Below are 21,110 nucleotides of genomic sequence, written 5' to 3'. Positions count from 1 at the left end.
TAACGTCGTGTGCTGTCTGTGGCGTGTGACATATTACCCCAAAATGATTCATTGGGGGAACGGATTAAATCAGTGTATTCCCTTTCCTTATTAGCTTCCCCGCCGTTTGTATTCCTGCCAAACGAAGCCACTAATAACCGTTTGACACCCTGGGCCCAGCGTGAACAGCCGTGACCGGGTTCATGCGCTCAACCGATGGGACGGGGAGCTTTGCAACAATGTTGCGCAGATGCCCGGTCAAGCAATCACAAAGCAGCAAAGAGGGAGTCTTTTTTTTTGGGGGGGGTGGTGGGTTTTCAAATGCAAATGAAACAACGTGATAATCAACACCTGACATGAGGCGTGACTGAATTAGCCCGCCTGTTTAATCGAAGGCCCCGCTTTCACTTCTTCTCTGCTTCTTCCACTATTCCCTAACACTTGCTCGCCATCGCCATATTTATTTTCAAGTGTTTCTTTTTCACCTCTTCGGACCGCTTACTTCACAGCCACTTCCCGGTCGACTCATCTCCCCGCCTTCTCTCACTCAGCTGTTTTCACGCCCATATATTATCACTTTTTCCGTCAATCGGCTTTAAGTTTGGAGGAGGGAAAGGGGAGGCGGCGGAGGGGGCCCTTGGGGACGAGAAAATGACAGAAGGCGGCCTTTATTTACCTCGGCGGCCCCTACCGTGTCGTCTGCTTAATCATGTGGCTAATCGACAACACTGTCTCCCCGCTCGCCCGCGCCCAGACAATAGGGAAGCTCATTCATATTTAATACAATGGAGTGTTGAAGTCATTGCACGCGTCTGAGGAGGAGGATATTGTGCTTGGCTGTGAAGGGCTCCGTGGGGACCTCCTCCCTGCCCACCCAGGCCACGCTATCGGGCCCTCCTCCTTCCAGCTAGCATATGCTTGGCACTTCTGCTGTGAAGCAGTCGAGCCCCGGCCTGCGCAGCTGGCCGCATGCGAGGGCCCACGCCTGGTATCAAAGCATTAGTTCCCATGATTAATTCAAGTGGTTAATTCTGCTTCATCATGGCTTAGGAAAAATTACCAAGACAAATATGTACTCCGCTGAAGAATGAATAAAATAGAGGTGTGTTTAATAATGCAACAGGGCGTATAATAGGGCCTCTTTTCTTTTGCGCTAATCTCCTCACCAGCTCAACTTGGTGTCAGATGCCGGCTGCCATGTGCTTGCCTGTTTTTTAATGGCGCTAAAAGGGGATTATCTAACACACACACACAGACACACACACACGCGCGCACACACTATCATTGACTCGATGTGTTTGCGTTACCACTTAACATTCAGCTGAAGTGCACCGTAGCTGTCCAGCATAAAATAACTACGAGTGTCCAGTGCCTCTTGCGGAAACTCCGCTCTACCCTCATGCATCTCTAACTGGCTGGCTGCCCCCTCCCAGTTTCTTTAAAAGATTAACCAGGGTCATTAAGGACACAGGGAAGGTTCATTTCGTCGCTAACATCAGCTAATTAATCATGAAGGTGGGTGGCGATGGGGGGTGTCATTTAATGACAGACTTCCCTCGACTTCTTACTTGTATTCTTGCTAATTGCGCTGGTTAACTAAAGCACACCCGTGAAGGTGCTTTTGGAATTTTGGTTTTGCAAATCCACAAACCTCCTACAAAACATTATTCTGAGTATTTCCCCGCTCATTTGCCACTTCTTCATAATGGGAGCACAGAAATAAACAAATAAATCAATAAATTGGGTCATTTAAACTCACCATCATTGGGACTGCCTTCATTTGATAACCACGATTACTCAGAGGTGAGAGAAAAAGGGGCTCAGCAGGAGAATACAGGTTAGACGGTGTTGCCCCAGCCCGCTTAATAATGGGGGGAATTCTGAGGCAGGTAGGGGTCAAAGTGGACACTTCCTAGCATGCAGCGAAGAGCCATTCATCTGAATGGAAATGTCAGCAGAGTGCATGAGGTCAAACAGCCGCGGGCTAAATTGGACCTGGGTGTGACTGCTGACACTCAACAGTAGACCGGGGCCAGATAATGGCTTTAGGAGCCCGATGCTTATCTCCTCAACTTTGACTTGTTTTCATTCTTCTCCCACCCTCCCCTTCCTCCGTCCGTGCATCCACCGCCCGCCCGCCACTAACCCACCCACCCTCCAACTAATGACAACCGAGGGGGGTTAAACGCTCTGATTCCTTTCTGGGAGTGTAGATATGTGACGGATTCATCGAGATAAATCCAACCTTAGAGCAATGTTAGAAGCCAACCGCATGAATGGCAGCCTTTGTCATATGCGTTCCGGAGCTATTTATGGAGTGGGTGGCTCCACGAAGCCCCTCCTCCTACTACCGTCATTGGAAGCTTTTTTTTTTCTGATAAGATCACGTGTCATTTCTTCTTGACTCATATTATTCCAACCCTCTGTCAAACATACATGACCGCCTGGAGACTGCTACGCGCATATAAGGGAGGATTACACCTTCGAAGCAGATTTGGTTGTGTGCAAGGGTTAACACAGATTGCCCTGCGATGCTGAACAAATAGGACATCATTTGAAGACACAACTAACTGGGCACTCATTAAGAGACTTTTTTTTTTTGCTAGTGTTTGTGTGTGTGTGTGTGTGTTCTGTCCTGTTATCCTGCGGAGAAGAGGCACGGTGCGGCCTCCTGCCATGCCGCCTGTTTCTGCGAGTGAGATGCGGCATGTGGCCTAATGACTAAAAGTTCCTCTATAAAAAGTACACAGCTCCCTGCAAATTGAGTTTCCTCTTTGTGCCAATTGAGGGTGGTTTATGTAGGCTGCAGGGAGTTCCTTTGAACTGCCCGCCACCCAAAAAAAAAACCCTCTCGATTCCTGCACCAACCCCTTTCAACGTCGACTCCCTCTTTCCTTCTTCTTCTCACCATTGCTTTGAGTCTCCCCTAGCGGCTAGAGAAGAGGAGGCTGACGGCTCAGACACCAGAACGGAGGGTCTGAGTGAGCAGGATCCGGAAAGAATGAGGAGTGGAAATTTGAAAAAAAGACAACAAGAAAACTAAAGGACAAGATGCCATGATGGAGTTTCGAGGGCAAAACTATTGAATAACCGTGAGACAAATCATCTTCCTTCCCAAAATGTAAATGGAATGAAAATTAAATAAAAAGCCTGCATGTATCGAACTCATGGTTTACAGTATTGTGCGAATCGGGGATTGCCAGAGATTTGGGGCTCCGTGACAAAAAATAAATAGAACACCTGGCCCCACCGCTTCAAATGGCGCAAACGTAGAATGGGGTTTCTTCAGGACCCTGTCAGTCACAGATCTTTCGAAATATCCTCACTTTTCTCGTCCTATCAGGGCTCCAAAATGTGACAACCACTGCTGTCGTTTGAAGAGGAAAGGTCAAGACCACAGCACAGCACTTGATTTGTGTTTTCTTTATTCACAGTTTGGGGGGAGTGGATAACTACCGTCAAATAAGATATTATTTTGCTGAAACTTCCAATTTGTAAACTTGTCTTTTTTTTTGCCATGTGTGCAAATGCTCATGAAGTGAGGGCATAAATACATGCAGTATTAAAAAAAAAATAGGCATGCTTGCAAATTCGAATCCGCCAAGAGGTACTTGCCTTTGCCGTCTTTTTTTTTTTTTTTTCCTTGGGTATCTCTATTGCCAAGAAAGAATGTTGGCGGCATCCCACGGCCTTGATGCCCAGGACTCAGCCAAGTGGCACCAATTGTTTTCCATGTTGGGGGCATGAAAGCTGGGCTGGTTCACCGCTAATCAAAATCCTCCAAAAAGGTCTGCGTATAAATCCTTCGACTTCTTCCTTGGCCTCCATTCCCCCACCCTGCCATCCTCACAATTATGCACAGGCATTGCCATAAATCTAATGCGCTTTCATGAGCTGTGCGAGTACATAAAACGTGTTTGCGGGATTTGCATACAAACATACTTATTCCAAATCCCCCCTCAGAAGTTGTAAATGATTGTCTTTTCCTGAAATACATCTCAGCAAATTGTATTTGGGCATGTTTATGAATCCTATTACGGCACGGGTTTTATCATATTTTGCGGACAGTGATGGCTTCTCAGCCGAGCTGTTAAGAAGAGGGAGCGAGGGGCCTTGGGCAACGCACATTGTCATTTGTTTCAGATGGGCGGCGGATTCCCCTTCATTGCTCCATGACAGGTTCGCAGTACCGAGATGGATCTCTCAAGTCCGCGCATTAGGCCTAATTCGGTAACGACTGTCTAGCGAGTCGAAGCGGCTGCGGCCACGCTTGCTCGGCATGTATGATTTGATTGGCGCAATTGTAGAGACTCGAAATCAGAGGTCTTTAAAAATGTTTGGATAACAAGCTGAAAGAGGAGAGTGAAGCGGATAATAACAGAGATCTCTATAGTTTAGCTTATTATTATTTTTGAAGTATTTATGTTTACTTTCCCGAGTTGAAATTCAGACTTTTATCAGCAGCTTCCATTTCCATGTCACTATTGCACACCGAGGCGCCGAGATGACAATGGTAACATTGTTTGAACATGCCGCTCACGCTACCTGTCTGAGAAGCAGCCGTAAATCAAGCACATTTCAAGGCTATCACAAAGTCTCTGCTGGTTTTCCTCAGGGGCCGCACGGACTCATCAAGCATTAATTGGTGCGACAAGCTGCTGAGTGGGGAGGTCATAAACATTTCAAGAGTTATAAAACTTTCATTAAGTTCTCACGATATCGCGCAAGCGAGTCACCCCCATGCTCTCTGCCTCGCCTTTTTTGTCTGGGGACTGTTGAAGAGGGGAGCGGTTGGGAACAAGTGGCCTCTTTGTGGCGCGGGGAGCCTTTTTCAAACTGTCTCGGCCTCTTGACTCGTCCTAAGCCAGAGATCAGAGCTTGGAAAGTGGCAAAACAAAAGGGCCGATTTAATGAGATTGTAAAAGAGGCCGAGTGGAAAGGAGGGGGTTACCAAAGAGCTCGACTGCCAGCTCAAAAGGTCCATTTCAAAAGGTCTTTTCAGGATCTCCTCTAAAGCTGTCTCAATATGAGCGGGACCAAATCAAAGGGATCCAAGTGCTCTGACAGCTTTTGACATGACGAAGACATGAATATTTGTCTCAATGCTGTCACATTCCGGACATGGAGTGCCTCTTTTGCACGAACATCTGTATTTTACTGGATGGATACAGTGGAACCTCGAAGGTGGAAAACAATCAGTTCTCGGACACGTTTCAATTAATAGGGTCAAACCTTTGCTGTTCTTGTGTATATTATATTTTATATATATATATATATATATATAAATTCGACCTTTCTGGATGTCAGCCACTTTGTCAATTTGTTGGTGCCATGCAGGGGCTTGTCTTTCCATGGCAGTCCATCTGGCTCCTTCTCCTTATTGAGCTTCTGTTGGCTGGCGCATTCACAATGCCGGTCAGCCCCGGCCGGAGACCTTCATCTCGATTGGAGGCCTGTTGTTTCCTCCTGGATAATGCCCATGCTTTGCGTACATTCCCAGGATGTTGGACTCCATGCATTGTAAGGAGCTTTCTTATGAACATATCTTATTACAAATACACATGTTAAATATGGTGGTCTTTTTTTTTTTTTTTAATGCCTCCTTGCCTTGATCGTTTGTTCCCAACTTTTGTAACCTCTGACATAACTGCATAAAGGCAGAATTTGTTGCCCCATTTTATTGCCCCCCCCGACCCCCTGCCAGACATGACAGATTAATGACAGATAACAAAGCCTGGTGTTCCTGGACAGGCTGTCCAGTAATGAGACACATTCCCAATGGATAGGCGAGGTGTCACCACTAACAAATTCACAGACTGGGAGTGCAATTAGTCTGAAAAAGGCTGGAAAATTGGACGACATCAGCATGGGCCAAGACGATTGAAGGCAGCTGAAAGAAAAATGCCCCTTTGGTACCAGGCATCCACCATAGGAGGGGCGTAAGGGTCTCTCTTTCTCCTCCACATCTTTCTCCATGAAGAGATGTGGACAGGTTACCTTTATGGAAACATTATTCCTCGACTGCTCCATGGCAGGAGTTCATTACAACGCAGCCTTACGTTGAAATATTCTCAAGAAAATGTCAGCATATGTAAATGAGGAGTCAGCCTTCATGCGGATCTCATGTTTTGTTCAAAGCTGTTGCAACCTTTCTTTTCTCATTCATGTCTGGCTTCATCAGCAGTGATAATTCCAAAACGATGCACAGTATATCCTCTTGGAAAAATAAACAGGAAATGACAAGAAAGTCGACATTTTTGCCTCGGTCTGGTTTCAAACACACCATTCATTGTTCTCGTGTTTTTCATTGTAACTGTCCCTACAGCATGACATCGGCTATGAGAAGTTGAGCTACGGCCACGCGACGACTGCTCCCGGGAGAAGCATTATTCCAAAAATGGGTGTCGTGACAGGAGTTCCGCACATTGGGAGCCAGATTCTCCAATCGTTTCGAAATCATTCACAGTTAATTTCCCAATCGCAAAATCGATGAAGGAAATATGGCCAAAAGAAAAAGGGACAAAATATATAGGTTTTAGCAATATTGATTTTATGTTTTGTAGCTGTAGTTATATCTGTACTAGTAAGCCATATTAAATCATGTTGAACTGCATCGATCCCTCAGGGCAGTTTAAATATTAGTGAGCATTAAATCAATATCAATGCGGTCTGTTGTTACACACTAAAAAGGACGCGGGCATGATTCAACATTTATGCAAAACAACTGCTAAAGTCTGGCGTGGCGTCTTGGCTGGTGCCATGCTCGTGCACTGCGCGGGCCCCGTGGCTACTCCCGGCGATGAGAATGGATAGAGCTTCTATTCACAGCCACCCGTGTGTGCCGAGTGCCTCCATTCATCGCCTCGCCCAGTCGTTCCCTCGACGTGACGGCTACCATGGGAGGCTAAGGCTAACGCCCAAGCATCGAGCATCCGTGCTCGCTTTGATGCTGGGCTAAATAATTTCCCACTTTTGCATGTATAAATGCACCAACATCTTAGGGTTCTTTTTTCTCTCTCTCTCTCTCAAAAATTCATTTTGTGCCTTGGTACAAATGATGCCAGCGAGTTCATCTCGAGCTGTGAGGAAATGTGTGTCTTTGAAAAGAATAATGCAGTATCTCCCAAAATGAGCCTCTGCTGTACCTCGGCGCCTGGGTTGAAGCTGCGGGAGCGCCATCAGCCTAATGAAAATTCCATTAACATCCTCGGTATTCCTACTTCTACAGTCTACATTATGCAACACATGGGCATTGGGGCCACGATGTCTAAGTTTGCTAACATTTCTTAAGCAGGATCAAACTCTGGAGTCAATGTGAATTTGATGAGTTCAACAGTATAAATATTCACTTTACACATAATGTAGTGCATCCTCCAAACCTGAACGCAAGCTGTTACCAGACTCACAAGTTGTTCCAATTTCATCCATCCAGGCGTTTCCTCTGCTACTTGTCCTCATTAGGGTGAAAAAAGGCAGGCGCAACTGAGCCAAAAGGCGAAGCGCTCGATGTACCGGTGGGTCTAGGTTCCTACACTCACTTACGGTCACGAGCCGTGGGTCGTGACCGAAAGGAGGAGATCCCGGATGCAGGTGAGCGAAATGGGTTTCCTCCGCAGGGTGTGCGGGCTCTCCCTGAGAGAGAAGGTGAGGAGCTCGCTCGTCCGGGAGGGGCTCCAGAGTCTCCGAAGTGGCTGCGGGGAGCCTCAAGCTGTTGCCCCTGCTTCTCGACCCTGAATAAGCGCTGGAGAATGGATGGATGGCACAATGAAGGTTGGAACTCCCGAGTTTTGTTTGACTCCAATTGTAGGAGAACTGTTGTATAAGGCCTCTTTGGCGCACAGAATTAGTGACTTGAGCTAGGCCGTTGTATCGCGAGGGACTTCCTCTTTGGCACACTTGGATTCAGTTAAGACCATGGGGCGACACGATGTTACATGGGTGAGGAAAAGTCTACGAAAAACCACGTGAACTTTTCAGAATATTTTCCAAGAAAACTAAAAGCCACTTCAGAAGTTCCACTGTCTATCTGCAGGCACTGGCAAATGCCAGGTAGATTTTGGGGGCCTTGTTTGGGAGGACTCTTCTTCTGTAATATCACTACATATTGGGTGGAATTGATATAAAAATGAACTTTTTGGACTCATTGACTGCAAGCCTACGATGTGCAAGGATTCTGTCATTTGTTATGAAGCAAATGTATGCGACAATATCGGAAATCCAGTTAGGAAGAAAAGTGATGAGTTTCAGGAAGGCACTGGAATCTCCATGCAAATGCATAATAATCACACGGTCTACAATATTACAAAAAATATCTTGAATTCAATTATCACGCGGGCTGAAATAATCCTAATGTTATTGGAAACTCAATTACAGAAGCAAGCCATGTCTGGAAATTAGCTGAACTTAGCAACGGCAAGTCAGCCCCTTGTATTCATCAAGTATGGATTATCACAATATTACATGTTCACTTTGATTGTGCTGTCCAAAGACAAACAGTCACAGTCACTGCCGCAACTCCCCCCTCCCCCCCAACCCCCTTTGTTTTATTCATGAACTGCTCTCTGATCTATTATACATACAAAACTGATTCTATGCCGATCGCCTCGGGCTCAAAGGCTCAGACATAGAATTAATGATATTATATACACATGCATGATAATTGTGTATGATTCGGTCAAACACCGAGGTATTCCTTTATGTGTGATTACCATTGTTGCTCCGCTGGCAATTATTTTCGTTAATGTCGCTAATATATTGTTCACGTTATTGTTTTATTGCGGCCTTTCTCTTGGACTTATTCACAAAAGAGCGGCATGTACAGTAGGTAGCTGCTCTTTTGTGAATCATGGCGTTGCTTGACAAGGCTCATGACATTAAGTGCATCAATGTTGAAAGAATATTACTTTGAAAATAAATACCAAACTAACACAGGTCAACCGCGAGAGATGAGTGGTAGCTCATTAAAAATATTAATGAAATGCTGAAGCTCCTCTGCAGTGTTGGTAGAGAGTACTTGATTTTGTCGTATTGTCATGCTAAATGTACTTCCTCTGGCGCACTTGAAGGCTAGATCTTGGCTATTAGCATTTGTATATTTATGGCGACTTGGTTTCTGATTTGCATACCTGGGCATGATTGAAAATACAATTTACATTTGGGAAATTCCAACGCATGCTGCAAGCGAGAATTTTGCATATTGCACGTGATTTTCCAAATCGCCCCCGCCCCCCTTTGGCTTTTCTTGCGACACGTGCACAGTCATGACAAAAAGATATGAAGTGTAATGACCACCGAATGGAAAAAGAATTTAATGCAACGTAAGGCAGCTTGATTTCAGACGCGGCTTTAAAAAAAACTGTCACACAGCCAAGTCATCGCTGTAAACGTACGCTTGTTGGAATAAAATCAGCAAATCGAGTCCTGATATCCCCTGCAGTCCAGCATCTGCAGTCCAACTGGTCGACTGTGTTTCAGCCATGCCCATGTCCATGCCCATGTCTACGCAAATCAACGTGAAAGGTTCTCCTCAGGTCACGCTGCTCGACCCCCACCCACCCCCCCACCCCCAGCTCGCACCGTCTTTCCAGCCATGGCTGAGCTGGGGAATATGCCGCCTTGCTCCGAGACGACTTCAATCCGCTATTATCAGGAGTGCGCACATTGCCGCTCACAAGGGTTTAATTTATTTGTGCCTGTTTGTGCCCAAGATTAAAGTTTAATTGGCGCTGACTGGCAGCTCCCAAGTTTTGACTAATTCTCCTTATCGGGAATGCTTACTGAGTAGCTGTGGGCAATGTGAGGCACGCCTGCCTTTTTACACACACACACACACACACACACACACACACACACACACACACACACACACACACACACACACGCACACGCACACGCACACACACTCTTCAAGCGACAACCATCAAAATAATCATTTTCTTTAATTGGTTAATATATTGACTACCTGTGATGACATGGGTGTTCTTTAGGTGTGTTTGAATGGAATTGTACTTGTGTCAGGTGAAATTAGCACTGATTAGGTTAATACTTGAAAATTTCCTGCATTGTATGTAAAAAATATCCAACCCGATTTGACCTACTTTTTGTGTGTCTGTGGGGGGGTGTATTGTAGGTGCGTTTTTATTTTAAAATCCTTTAAGATTAGAAATGATATATATGTATATACACACACACACACACACACACACACACACACACACACACACACACACACACACACACACACGCAGTGTGATAGTGATGACATTCCCTTTTCAATGTGACCCTAATACTGCTTTGTTCACATGTTTTGCAAGATGTCATCCAGATTCCTTAAAAGGGAGGCTTGCAGTTTAAAAAACAAAAACAAAAACAAAACACATTCACTGTCATATGTTAGAACTGTCTGTATGACCTGACAGAAGAATATGATTACGATGATCTTTGGAGAAAAAAATTTTTAGTAATCCTTCTCTGAATCCATCATATGCCTCTAACGTCGGTTATGAGTATAATTTTAAAACGAATAGGAAAAAAGAATAAGCCACGAGAGACGGTGGAGGCAGAGTGGTGTTGCCGTGCCCACATGGGCACAGACACTGCTTAAACTTAGCAAGTTTTCAGACCCTCTAGTGACTCTTTTTCCAAAAAGCAACGAGTGACAAACCGAGCGACATTTCCCGGTGTTAGTGGCGACTCTGGTGTGCGTCTCGTTCTTACCGTTGTCAACGTGCAGCGGGTGCTCACAGGTGGCCTGGTCCTCTCGCAGCACTAAAAGGAGGGTCTGAAAAACAATTGAAAATAAAATGATGAAACGGAATGAGGGCCGAGTATGAGTGACCATCATTTTCTCAACTGTCATTGTGATGTGTTCTATTGTCTCTTTTGGGTTAGATTGTTCGTGTAGATTGTTTACAAAAAAATAAGGTTAAAATGTTTCATTGTGACCGAACCAAACTTAAGTCCGAGTTACTTTGTTGTTGTTGTTCTTGTTGTTGTTTTATGTTTGGTTCGGTCACAATGAAACATTTTAACCTTATTTTTTTGTAAACAATCTACACGAACAATCTAACCCAAAAGAGACAATAGAACACATCACAATGGCAGCAAGAACAACAACAAAATAACTCAGACTTGAGTGTTTGTATTGGCTGACTTTTGCCGGTCCAGAGCTCGGATGAAGAAAGAGGGCTGGGATCGTGACAAGAAAAGAAGCAAGAATCGACAATTCATTTGTTATTCCAAATATAATTAGGTTGGGATTTTTTTTTTCTTCCTCACCTTTTGTCCTTCCCGCGACGTGATCCCTCTCCTACAGCGTTCATTCCAACACGGTCAACGATGCGATGAGGCGTCATTTCGGGATTTGAATCGACTGTCAGGACAGCCAATAGCTACTTTCCTTACTTGCAACACTGCCACACGCAAAGCCTCAACTTGTTGTCTAGACACACAGCAGCCTTAGTTTCCTTGGCCGGATTTTTTTTACTTCACTATAGCAACAAAAGTTAAAAAGAAGGAAGTGAACAGCTCTCGAGATAAAACAGGGAACAAAACAACACCGAATCAATCGTGCTAGCAGAGTAACTTCCGTAGCTACATTGGCCTGCGTGCTCACGCAGTGCGTGCGCCGCGCATGCTCACTTGAGTCAGGGGGCGGGTCTTTGGTCTGAGACTCGAATGAGGCGGGGGGGGGGGGGTAGGGGGCTGTTCCTTGGTCATTCTCCCTACGTTTTTCCTTCCGCCTTCGTCACCGTTGATTCGTACGTTCCTGTTTATTTGCATCGTTTATTCGTCAATTCTTTTGGTACTTTGTAAATTATGATCGGAGGCCAACCAGTTGCAAACCACAACAACAGCACCGTGGTTGATGCTGCCGCATTTTCCCATGAATGGTTCTCGCATCAATCATTATGTAGTGCATTACCGTCAAGCGATCCCATTTCCATAAACGCACATTTATGACGGAATAATACACACGCGTAAATAACGCTGATAATCTCGGCCTGTGTTTGATCAGCCGAACGTCGGAGGAGCGATCGCTTGTGACCCGCAATATTAGCGGCAGCTATTAAAATGTGCGTACAATTTGCAAAGCTTCATTTAGTCAGTCGGGGAGACGTGCGTGAAATAGAGTTCCTTTGGTCGTAACTAATGTCTCCCGATTTCTAATGAGCGTCGCAGCCACAAAGCTCCTCAAGTGATAAACATTGGATTAACAGACTCTCGGGAGAGGAAATGGAGCCATCATTCCAAACTCATCCGCTTTGAACAGGCCAGCAGATGTATACGGCAACGCGGCAGTGTTTATCAACTGAAAGTGATGCACCCCATAGTTTAAAATTACATGGCCCTGTCATTAGGTCACTTTTTTTTTCTTTTTGCAAACTGGCATGTCTATTCAACCTAACTGGGCGGGTGCTACATTTCTGTATCGCTTGGGCAGTTTGCCATTTTAAATGCACTGTTCTTCTTATTCTCAGAAATGAAGTGTTAGTGTCCTATTCAAATTCATATTCAATGCAGGTTGTCCAAGCTTTGTCATCCGAAGGCCGTGTTCATACAAATGCGAGGAGGCAAGGGCCACGTTTAACATTCTTGCACTTTAACACTTTAATTCATTCATCCTGCTTGTGAACATTTTCTCGTTAGTTGGGAAAACGCTTACATGGCTGCTTTCTGTTCAAGGTGAAAAGGCAAATTGTTGAGTATTTTTCAAGATTCTCAGGTGGCTAGCAGCCCTCTATCTCAGTGGACTAGATCCCCCCCTGCTCGGAGGAGTAGCTGAATCCCATCTGGACATTCAGAACCAAAACAAGAGCAAGCTGTACTCAGCCGGCCATTTTTCAGACAGTCACGCGAGAATGATCAACGTGACACATTCATGATTCGGACTTTGACACAGCAGTGTGTGGAAGAAACAGCTGACGCTTATCTTTACTCATCAGTGTTTTGAAGAGAAACTTTTGTTGTAAATGCAGGTGTTCATTTGTATCTTTGCACAGCTAGAAAAGTTATTCAGAATGGAAATCTGTTTATTCACAGCAGTGGCACCAATTTCTTTTCCACACCCTACTTTCTCCCTCTGTCCACCTCCACCATTTTCTTTTCTTGGACTGCTCCTTAATCTCCATCTGGAAGACGCTGCTCCTCGGGTAGCGCAAAGTGCCCAAGAGAAGATGTCACTTTGAAGAAGCTCCGCGAAGCGGAGAAGTCTTTCATTGCCACACATGATTGCTAACTCTCCCTCCTCCAGGTGTGACTGAGGTGACAACTGAGTGGGAAGAGCGTTTAGCACCTGAAGCACGGTGGAGTTGAATCTCCTCCCGGCCAGGATCAGGTGCTCTCTGTGTGGAACTGGAAACCGCGATAGCTATCTTGACCCTGCAATAAGCACTCTGTCCCGCATGTGAGGAAGTGTGCATGCGTCTGATTGAGACTGATGCGTGCCGATTGGTTTTGCCAGGCCGTGTTCGGCGGCGGCTCGCCGGTGTCAGATGAAATTAGCAGCCCCCGATGAAGACCTCCGGGCCCGTAATGCATCAGTGGTACATAAGAATTGAACCGGTCTGTGTCCAAACTACGGCCTGGGGGGCCATTGGCGGCCCGCCAACCATTTTTCAGTGGCCCGTGGCACACACTAACAATGACATTTGACACGGCCCACAAGGCTAGTAAAAAAAGAAAATTTAAAAAAGGTGCAGGTGGGCAGAGTGAGAAAGTAGGGCGTTAAGAAAAAAGAGGTGCCACTACTACTCAAAAACTGATTCACAATCCGAACAGCTTTTCTCGATGTGCCAAGATACAAATGAACGACTGTATTTACAACTAAAATATATCATTGCTTGCCTGACTGATCTTAGCGTGTGGAAAATTTTTGAAAGCGGCCCTTGCATCCTCGCATGTGTATGAATGCGGCCCTCGAAGGAAAAAGTCTGGACACCCCTGTGCTCACCAGTCATCTACTGTGCCGCTTATAATGACTGAAGAAAATACATAAACCGTCAGTCAGAGTTTGAATTAAAAGTCAGACACACTCTGTAAAGAATAATCTTCTACCCTCCACCTACTTCATCTTCCGGTCCCTGTAGGAATTGATATATATTTCCTCTACTTTAGTCACTGGCCATGAAAAACACGTTGGGAGTCAGTAGTTGTTTACAAGAAGAAACAAAATAAACAACACTGAAAAATGGCCATAGCGCTTGACTTTTTGGGAAACAATGAATGGTGCTAGCGGTGGGCAAATGTGCTCACGGCAAAACACACGTCTCTCTTGCCCCCCCCGTGTGCGTGTGTGTGTGTGTGCGTGTGTGTGTGTGTGCGCGCTCGCTCTCCACGTTGGTGGTTTCTCACTGTGTTGGGAAAGAACATATTCAAATGCGCGTGGCTATTAAATGTTAATTTGCACAACAGATGAACGCCAAGTACAGTGCTTCATCAACTAAATCTCCCTCTGTTGCACAAGTTAAACGACCTCTTGATTTTTGGCATGAATGCAACTTTCCAAATGTACCCAGACTTATTTATTTGGTTTTTCAGCTTTCCAAGTAGAAGCGCATTCAATTCTTCTGTCGTTTTGGTCCATCGGAAACAAAACAAAACAAGAAACAGAAGAAAAAAAAATGTCCAAGTGGAATTTTGATCGGCATGGTGGCGTAAATGCTTCCTGACAACATCAACAAAATCCCAGCAGAGAGTCTTATTGAAGGCAGCAAGCAAGCTTAGCGTGTTGATAGATGAGGATTACCGCCGCGGTCTCAGAGCTTTCAACACCGACGGATCCCAACAAGGCGCAGAACTCACAAAAATGTGTACTTAATGGTTTCAATGTCAGCTTTTGAAGGTAGATCAGAAATACTGGAGTTGGTAAGTGGCGTTCGGATCTAATAAGAGTTCTTTGGTGTTGGCTTTTTTTTTTTTTTCTTGGTGCGCAAAGAGCAAGAGCTCTTGTTTCGATAGTTGTCGGCGACATTGTGGAAAGACTGCAAAACGGATTTCCATACACCTTGTATCACATCCAGTATGCAAAGGAAGACTGACAGTACTTGATGTTCCTTTTTTGTGCAAATCAACATGGACGCGTCAGCTCATTTATTTTTTTCTGTAGCTTTTCCTTTAGAAAGGGGAAAGTCATCACATCAGAACCCACTCAATTGAAAAGAGTGATCAAGGGGGCAATCGAAATAAGGAGGCGCCATGGCCGGACAGGAGGCCGTTAAGGAGGCTGGATCGTGCATTTGATTGGACCAAGTGGCTTGAGTCGCAGCTACGTTGCATTTTAAAGACATTGCGAGAAAACAAGCCATCTTGTTTCTCCCAACCGAGTACAAGCGGATGGAGGCGGAATCATGAAAGACGTCGACAGCTCGGCCTTCCCAGCCGTGATGCACGGAGGTGAGTCAAGCGCCGCCATGGACACCCACGCCAAAACGTTGCTGTCAGCAGTGCTCCGATGCTCTCCGTCGGCGTGTAAACGCCTGACACCTTCTCCTGAGCGCATCTGCAACGGAGCCGCAACACGCAGTCACACCACAGATGCTGAAAGAAAGACCCCGGCGCCCGAGCGCCCCGGCGCTCCCTCCCCGGCGCCCCAGCTTTTGAGCTGATGTCGCCTGACGCGGTCACAACATTGTTCCTGCATGGCTACGTCGGGCATGAGGCCGAGCGCCGCGTCGGGACGTACCTGCTTCCTGTTTGAAGGCTCCGTGGAAAACCGTTGTGACGAGCACCTGGTCGGTGTCAGCGCAAGTCAGCATGAGGGCTCCACCGGAGAGACCTGCGGACCCGGAGCAAACGAAAGCAGAGCCTTACTTTAGAGAGCCCGTTGGGCTGTCACTTGCCCCATCTTATATCGCAAAACAAAAGTGCTGACTTGCACTTTCCAGAGGTGTCTTATTCATCTTACTCTCACCTCCACCAAGGGAGGCCCGGTTGCACGTTTTGCTCCACAGACCAATTTACATGGTGACGAAAAGGAACAGAATTGACGGATTCTGTGCTTTAGCATCTAAATTGTGTTTTCATATTACTGCTCACTTGTCCTGAGGGTGACTCAAATCTCACCACTTTTATTGACCCCGCTGTTGTCCGCTCGAGTGCAAAGTATAGACCGGGAAATTCTCCCCCTTTGTCTGTTGTGTTCAAGTCGTGGAGGATTTCTGAAAATCGGTGCCATCACTACCAATATATTTGTTTCACATTTATACTGTGGAACTTCTCAATATTCAAAGATGCAAATAAATGATAAGAACACGATTTATCTTCAAAACACTGTAGTGACTAAAGATAAGCCCATTTAGGAGGCAAAACTAGTTTCTTCCTCTTTGTGCTCTCAGGTTGACTGATGACGACGCCACATGAATGATCCTCAAGCAACCGTTTGAAAAATGGCCACCCGACGACCATTTTTTTTTCCTTTTTTTGCTTCTGAATGTGCAGATGGGACTCGGCTGCTGTTTAGTCCTCAACTATTTGCCTTAACACCTTCAAGAGAAGGCTGATGAAATGAGCCAGACAATAGAAACAATTGCGAATTGCTCTCTTGACTGACTTTAGCGCGTTTCAAAAAGTGGATGAATTTGAAAATGGCCCTTCATCCTTCCATTTTTTTCTGGAGGTGGCCCTCAAAGGAAAAAGTTTGGACACCCCTGTGTTAAACAGTCAAAATCCTTCAATGGCAATAGAGGGATTCAAAAAAAAAAATCCATCATAATGTTACCTACCACCATAAAAGTAGAACAGCTGCTTTGTGAAAAGAAGTAGGCCACTGCAAACAAACGCAACGCAAGGAGGACAAGAATGCTGCTTCTGAATGTTTTCAGCCTTGCCCCAAATCGAGGACACACTTTTAAGGTCAGCAGAGTGTCGCGGAAGTGCAGCGGGTAGCAGAATGTTGCCGGCACTCGGCCGGGTGCGTTGCTGAACCTCGTCGACGTCTGTGGCAAGGTCACGGCGGGAGGCATAAATGGGACTTGATGGCTCTGTTGTTCCACGTCATCCGCCGTGCTCTTCTCCAGACCGTTCGGGGACGGCACCGCTGAGTGCAGCTGACATGCTGTATGCACAAAAGAGGCAAGCCATGTTAGGGGAGGAAAAAAATAATAAGGGTGGCAAAAATAGAGCCCGTTCTCACCGTGGTGAGACACAAGCTTCAGTTAGCCCACACAATGAATTGCTGATGCATTTGCCGCATTCATCCCGACGCTTTTTCTTCTGCCCTTCACACACTCATCCCTGAGTTTTGTTCGCATTTGTTAAACGACGTAGGCAAAGATAATGGAAGTGGACCCTAATGTTACTCCAGACTTTTTTCCCTCTGCTTTGGCAAATGCCTTTTTTTTTTTTTAACTGCAAATTATAACCATAAAAAAAGCCTCTGATCCAACCCATTCTGTTAAATTAATAGAAGCACGCAAAAAAATGTAATGATAGCAATTAAGTCTGGAAAATGCTAATTTTATAGTCAAGGACGATTACCTCATTTATAGCATGTGCTGGAATGATGCCAGACGAAGGTAATTTAGATCCGGGTTGCTCACGGTTACATCATGATGAATAGGAGATGAGCGGGGCTTCATCACGCGCACCTCCAGTCGCACGACTCTCAATCACATGAGGAGCGTCAACGCTGTCAGGGGACAACCGGCGGTCCACAGGGCAGAAATGAGACTGTGGCTGAGTGAGGGTAAAATCCATTTGGAAAAAAGATGTGAGCGAGCGCTCGGGCGTGCAAAAAGGGCGCTTGAGCCCTGACCATGAGCTCGAAAGGCTGTTGAATGAATGAAAGTGGAAGATTAGTGGCCCCTGCCTCCTCGCGTCTGGATGAACGCGGCCCTCAGACGAAAAAGTTTGGACACCCCTGCTCATAAGGTTTTATTGCGCATCATTTAAAATTTCCCATCAAAACTCCACACCCGAGTGACATTTAAATGCAAGCATTTTGAAAACCTAACTGCATCGGGAAGTGTAAAATACTCACCTAAGTTAATTATTTGAGAGAGGCAGCTGGAATGGCATTCCTTTTTTATAGGAGGTCTGCCTGGTGCAATGACGTCTAATAGCTTCCCATTTCGCTTGAGCACTCCCTCCATGCCAGTACAGTACGACATGATGATAGGCCTCGTTGCGACCAACAGCTGCCTTTTCCTGTGTCATAAAAACTGCTGTTTCTTCCTCTTTTTCTTTTTATTTTCTTAGCAGGGGTGCATGTTTTTATTCATTTGGGGGGAGAAAAAAAAAAGTCATATTAGGATTAGAAAGTCCAGTTAGAAACTTTGGCAGCCATTTCTTCCCCAGATTGTCACTTATCGATTGTGCAGCGCAGTTTTTTTTCCCTTCTGAATGACTAGAAGAGTGATTGTTGTCGCACAATTTCTAAAGCTTTTATCTAGTACTCACAGAGTTTGCAGAACTAAAAGCATAAATACCGCTTTGTGCTGTCCGGCAAACGGTTCGGCCATTCCAGAACAAAATTGCCGATGGCCTGGTCAACCTCGCATCTGCGGCCCCTTCTCAAGGTCTCTCATTTTCCTCCGGATGGGGTTTTGGGAGTTATTCCTTGCTCTCCTGGCGGTTAAGGTCACTTTTGCGAGGTGGTAGAGTCGAGGACCCCAAAAAGCAGGGAGGAGCAGGGTGGACTGAGCAAGATGAAATTTACCCAAAAAATACAAACAGGACGTCGCTGGAAAGAACTCACTGAAGTACTCGAACAAAGTCCTGAAAACCCAAGTCACAAAAACCTGGAAACAGAAAACAAAACATGGCAGGAGCATACAGACGCTCACAATGATCCAACCAAGATTGAGCGAACCCAGGGAAGTAAATACAAGCAAAGTGACGAGACACACCTGGACAAAACACAAAGGCTTGAGGGAGCTGATTGGTTCAACACAAGGGACACCGATGACGAGAACAGGTGCGCTCAAAAAAGGCATATGTAACCTAAACAAGTCTCTTTGAGACGCGTTTTGTGGTTAAGGGCAATAGACATAAATGTGTGACTTGACCTGACTTGTTATGATTGCAAATGATTTGAAGGCGGATCTCATTATTTCGATTTTCATGATTTCCCAACTGGAGAAAATGTTTGGAAAATTGACCTACATCACGGCCCCACGATGATCGACCTCAAGTAGGCTTGAGACAAACCCAAAAGATGGTCACGCATCTTGTATTTGCAATTCCGATCTACATATGAGGATAGAAACAAAGGGAAGACACCGGGTGTGAATAAACCAGCGCAAACCCCAATGTATATTTGACCTCACGCTAGCAAAGAGTGAGAATGACATTCGACTCAAACAGAGAAAATGACCGACGGTGGGATGATTTTATCTATCGCAAGACTCATAACAGCATATGCGTTTGTCAATATTGATCAAATAAATCCCAACTACTCCTCGACGTACTTTGATTTCAATTTCAGGAGAGGATTTCACTGTGAAAAATGTGTTGTGATAGAACGCGAGATATTGCACACGTATTTATTTATTAATTTTTTTTATACCGCGGTCATATGAGTAACAATTGCAGGCGGGTCGTACATTGCACCTGGGCTGGACTCTCTGCGGCCCCCATCCATCTCTCGCACAGATTGTGCTCCGGTAGGCGGAGGCCTGCCACGTTAATGGAAAGGGGGCGACGCTGGGAGCATAGAGCCCGGAGAAGCCGGAAATGATCCCTCAGGCCATTGCTGCCACAGGATGAAATAGCGAGACTATTACCGTGGAGTTGTAAAGCTCCACACGCGCCACGCGCTATCATAATAGAATATTGATTCTATCAGATGCCAGGCCGCGGCCTGTCCCCGCGATGAAGAAGCGAGCACTAAAGGTCATTGTGTGAGAGAAGAGAGTGGGGGGAGAGCAGGGGTGGGGGGGGGTGAGAAAGGAGAGCATCAGCCATAGAAAAGAATATTTTGTGCATCACAAACTAGAGTGGCAACTGTGTGCATTGAGTTCATCCTACACAACAGGGGGTTTGAAAAACGACAGCCCGGCGGCCGTTTGTGGCCCCGTCATCCATTTTCCAGCGGCCCGCGACATGACCCAAAAAAATGATAGAATACTAAAAATGACATTTGACATGGGCCACAAGGTTAGTTAAAAAAAGGTGAAGGTGGGCAGCGTGGGAAGGGAGGCTGTGCTGTAGAACTTATATTCCAAGATACAAATAAATGATGTAAAGAAGAACATTTTTTCTTTATCAAAACACTGTCGTGAATTAAGATGATTCAATTTTACAGGCACAAATTGTTGAAGACATCACATGAATGATCCTCAGGTAAGTGTTTGAAAAATGGTCACGGCTGCCGTTTAGGGCAGACTGTCGTGAATTAAGATGATTCAATTTTACAGGCAAAAATTGTTCAAGACATCACATGAATGATCCTCAAGTAAGTGTTTGAAAAATGGTCACGTGGCGAAATTTTTTTTGTTTTGTTTCGGTTCTGAATGTGGAGATTCGGCCGGCGTTTAGGGCAAAGCTGTTGGCCACCCCAAACACTAGGAAAAATCATCAACTATTTTCCTTTTTTAAAAAGTAGATGAATTTGAAAGTGGTCCTTTCACGCTGCCATTTTCCTGTATGCGGCCCTGAAACAAAAAAAATCCCTGCTCAACAACCAATCCACGGTGTTCAGTGAAATTGTGTTTTCCTGCTCAGCAGCTGTCTCACACGCAGCCCTAAGTAACGGGAAGCAATTGGAACTATTAATTGTTGATCAAGGCAGTTGGGAAAAGTGCCAAAAGGAAAAAAAAAATGACAAAATGGGCACCCACCATGTCAACAGCAGCACAAGCAGGAGACGTTTATGCTTGATTGGAGTAATTTAATGTTTTCTTACCCCCCCCCCCCCAAAAAAATGCTCACAGGCAGGTAAGCGGGGGTTGGGGGTGGGGGGGGGGGGGGGCTTCACTGGAGGAAGCATTTCATGGCAACAGTTGGGCTGATAGAACTTTAAATTTGGAATTAAAATTTAAAAAAAAAGACAACAGATCATATTGTTTACGAAAAGGTGCTTCTTTAACAGTCCTCATGAAATAACGACAATGATAATGAGGCCACTTTTATCCTGTCTGGAGGAAATCAAGAATAAGCCTAAAAAAAAAAAAAATGTGTATATATATATATAT

At 45.4% G+C, this 21,110-nt stretch overlaps 2 long non-coding RNA genes across 4 annotated transcripts in view; both read right to left on the bottom strand.

The window, feature by feature from the left end:
- Positions 1-11,872, bottom strand: part of LOC109519156 (uncharacterized) — a 44,242-nt gene extending 32,370 nt beyond the window's left edge. Inside the window, exons 1-2 of one of the 2 annotated variants that reach the window (XR_002168888.1) lie at positions 11,257-11,872; positions 10,696-10,759 (exon numbers count right to left, since the gene is read on the bottom strand). This is a non-coding gene — a long non-coding RNA (uncharacterized LOC109519156). The remainder of the gene's footprint in view (positions 1-10,695; positions 10,760-11,256) is intronic. The other variant, XR_002168887.1, reaches the window with a different exon arrangement.
- A 2,426-nt stretch (positions 11,873-14,298) lies between these two features.
- LOC109519165 (uncharacterized) lies at positions 14,299-18,749 on the bottom strand. 2 transcript variants are annotated; one of them, XR_002168890.1, is made up of 5 exons: positions 18,405-18,749; positions 17,455-17,605; positions 16,701-17,032; positions 15,662-15,754; positions 14,299-15,478 (listed from the first exon to the last, which is right to left on the bottom strand). It is a non-coding gene; the product is annotated as an uncharacterized LOC109519165 (long non-coding RNA). The 2 variants fall into 2 exon arrangements; XR_002168891.1 differs by lacking the exon at positions 18,405-18,749 and adding an exon at positions 17,957-18,375.
- Between the last annotated feature and the right edge of the window lie 2,361 nt (positions 18,750-21,110).

Source organism: Hippocampus comes, unplaced genomic scaffold (assembly GCF_001891065.2).
Source record: "Hippocampus comes isolate QL1 unplaced genomic scaffold, H_comes_QL1_v1.1 scaffold226, whole genome shotgun sequence".
NCBI lineage: Eukaryota > Metazoa > Chordata > Actinopteri > Syngnathiformes > Syngnathidae > Hippocampus > Hippocampus comes.
Note: the sequence above shows the minus strand (reverse complement) of the source record. Positions and strands in the feature narration are given on the sequence as shown.